The sequence below is a fragment of the Oncorhynchus nerka genome, unplaced genomic scaffold (assembly GCF_034236695.1).
Source record: "Oncorhynchus nerka isolate Pitt River unplaced genomic scaffold, Oner_Uvic_2.0 unplaced_scaffold_4127, whole genome shotgun sequence".
Lineage (NCBI taxonomy): Eukaryota > Metazoa > Chordata > Actinopteri > Salmoniformes > Salmonidae > Oncorhynchus > Oncorhynchus nerka.
This window is the reverse complement of record NW_027037168.1, coordinates 7643-11463: the sequence shown is the minus strand read 5'-3', so window position 1 is coordinate 11463 and position 3821 is coordinate 7643.

Sequence of the window (3821 nt, the reverse complement as noted above, 5' to 3'; positions counted from 1 at the left end):
GTCACAAACCCTCTAATGTTGGACACTAGTTAACAAGGTCACAAACCCTCTAATGTTGGTCTCTAGTTAACAAGGTCACAAACCCTCTAATGTTGGACACTAGTTAACAAGGTCACAAACCCTCTAATGTTCGACACTAGTTAACAAGGTCACAAACCCTCTAATGTTGGACACTAGTTAACAAGGTCACAAACCCTCTAATGTTGGACACTAGTTAACAAGGTCACAAACCCTCTAATGTTGGACACTAGTTAACAAGGTCACAAACCCTCTAATGTTGGACACTAGTTAACATGGTCACAAACACTCTAATGTTGGTCTCTAGTTAACAAGGTCACAAACCCTATAATGTTGGTCTCTAGTTAACAAGGTCACAAACACTCTAATGTTGGTCTCTAGTTAACAAGGTCACAAACCCTATAATGTTGGTCTCTAGTTAACAAGGTCACAAACCCTCTAATGTTGGTCTCTAGTTAACAAGGTCACAAACCCTATAATGTTGGTCTCTAGTTAACAAGGTCACAAACCCTCTAATGTTGGATACTAGTTAACAAGGTCACAAACCCTCTAATGTTGGTCTCTAGTTAACAAGGTCACAAACCCTCTAATGTTGGTCTCTAGTTAACAAGGTCACAAACCCTCTAATGTTGGTCTCTAGTTAACAAGGTCACAAACCCTCTAATGTTGGTCTCTAGTTAACAAGGTCACAAACCCTATAATGTTGGTCTCTAGTTAACAAGGTCACAAACCCTCTAATGTTGGTCTCTAGTTAACAAGGTCACAAACTCTCTAATGTTGGACACTAGTTAACAAGGTCACAAACCCTCTAATGTTGGTCTCTAGTTAACAAGGTCACAAAACCTATAATGTTGGTCTCTAGTTAACAAGGTCACAAACCCTCTAATGTTGGTCTCTAGTTAACAAGGTCACAAACTCTCTAATGTTGGACACTAGTTAACAAGGTCACAAACCCTCTAATGTTGGTCTCTAGTTAACAAGGTCACAAACCCTCTAATGTTGGTCTCTAGTTAACAAGGTCACAAACCCTCTAATGTTGGTCTCTAGTTAACAAGGTCACAAACCCTCTAATGTTGGTCTCTAGTTAACAAGGTCACAAACCCTATAATGTTGGTCTCTAGTTAACAAGGTCACAAACCCTCTAATGTTGGTCTCTAGTTAACAAGGTCACAAACTCTCTAATGTTGGACACTAGTTAACAAGGTCACAAACCCTCTAATGTTGGTCTCTAGTTAACAAGGTCACAAACCCTCTAATGTTGGTCTCTAGTTAACAAGGTCACAAACCCTCTAATGTTGGTCTCTAGTTAACAAGGTCACAAACCCTATAATGTTGGTCTCTAGTTAACAAGGTCACAAACCCTATAATGTTGGTCTCTAGTTAACAAGGTCACAAACCCTATAATGTTGGTCTCTAGTTAACAAGGTCACAAACCCTCTAATGTTGGACTCTAGTTAACAAGATCACAAACCCTCTAATGTTGGTCTCTAGTTAACAAGGTCACAAACCCTCTAATGTTGGTCTCTAGTTAACAAGGTCACAAACCCTCTAATGTTGGTCTCTAGTTAACAAGGTCACAAACCCTCTAATGTTGGTCTCTAGTTAACAAGGTCACAAACCCTCTAATGTTGGTCTCTAGTTAACAAGGTCACAAACCCTATAATGTTGGTCTCTAGTTAACAAGGTCACAAACCCTCTAATGTTGGTCTCTAGTTAACAAGGTCACAAACCCTCTAATGTTGGTCTCTAGTTAACAAGGTCACAAACCCTCTAATGTTGGTCACTAGTTAACAAGGTCACAAACCCTCTAATGCTGGTCTCTAGTTAACAAGGTCACAAACCCTCTAATGTTGGTCTCTAGTTAACAAGGTCACAAACCCTCTAATGTTGGTCTCTAGTTAACAAGGTCACAAACCCTCTAATGTTGGTCACTAGTTAACAAGGTCACAAACCCTCTAATGCTGGTCTCTAGTTAACAAGGTCACAAACCCTCTAATGTTGGTCTCTAGTTAACAAGGTCACAAACCCTCTAATGTTGGTCACTAGTTAACAAGGTCACAAACCCTCAAATGTTGGTCACTAGTTAACAAAGTCACAAACCCGCCCATTTTTACATTTGACCAGACTCTGTCGTGAGTCCATTAATTTTCATACTTTTTTAGTAATCAAAACCACAACTCAGGCATTGCAAGCACTATGCTCTACCAACTGAGTTAAATTCTTAAATTCGGATTTGAACCCTAAACCACACTGCTAACCTTATGCCTAACATTAAACTAAGATAAGAAATTGACATTTCTGTTTTCATGACATTTTACGATAGGCCTGTAGACAATTTAGACTTTGTGACTGGGTTTTCTAATAACTAGAGAGGCTGGGGGGAGGAGTTTACTCCAAATACCTGAGCAAAGGTGAAAGTGAAAGTTGTGTCTCAGTATAAGACTGAGGTGTAGATTGTTCTGTAAAAACGTATAGATATACACATATAGTGACTATTAGAGTGGTTATAGATTTAAATAAACTATTTTGAATGTGAAGTGGAGGACGTGAAGACCAGTAAAGGTAAGAGGAGATGTCAGGATATTTCACTTAGTCCTCCCATTATATATCTGCCATAGAGGTCAATATTTCACATAGTCCTCCCACTATATATCTGCCATAGAGGTCAATATTTCACATAGTCCTCCCACTATATATCTGCCATAGAGGTCAATATTTCACATAGTCCTCCCACTATATATCTGCCATAGAGGTCAATATTTCACATAGTCCTCCCACTATATATCTGCAAAAGAGGTCAATATTTCACATAGTCCTCCCACTATATATCTGCTATAGAGGTCAATATTTCACATAGTCCTCCCATTATATATCTGCCATAGAGGTCAATATTTCACATAGTCCTCCCACTATATATCTGCAAAAGAGGTCAATATTTCACATAGTCCTCCCACTATATATCTGCTATAGAGGTCAACATTTCACATAGTCCTCCCACTATATATCTGCAAAAGAGGTCAATATTTCACATAGTTCTCCCATTATATATCTGCCATAGAGGTCAATATTTCACATAGTCCTCCCACAATATATCTGCTATAGAGGTCAATATTTCACATAGTCCTCCCACTATATATCTGCTATAGAGGTCAATATTTCACATAGTCCTCCCACAATATATCTGCTATAGAGGTCAATATTTCACATAGTCCTCCCACAATATATCTGCTATAGAGGTCAATATTTCATATAGTCCTTCCACAATATATCTGCTATTTTTAGTGGAATTTTAAATTCCTATATGTTTTGTAGCCAAAACCAAATTCACACTCTTTCTGTTTCATTAATGATTTGTAAATTCATTAATTATGCATGAAGTAGATCGAGACCAGTCTTAAAAGCCAGGTAACAGCGTTTAATTCAAGAGAGTACTAACCAAAAATACAAAGAACCTTACATTTTAAAGAGAGAACATAAAATGACATCATCAGTTTCTCACACTCTCTCCAATCCCCACAATAGCACAGTGTTTTCAGGTCCGGAGATTTCTTCTACTCCCCTCATAACCCAGACATTCCAATCTGTCTAAAAGATATCTTCTCCTCCACTAACGGAATATCAAGGACCATTCTTATCTGTCAGAAAAGATATATCATCCCCCTTCCCTTAACCTTCCCGCAAGGTACAGACAATTAATTCGTTTTACTTACATTTTCAGTAACAGCTTAACCAAGAACCCATATATTTCATCCCATAACATAATAGTATTAGAATAAATGGTTCTAATTGAAATGTATACATTA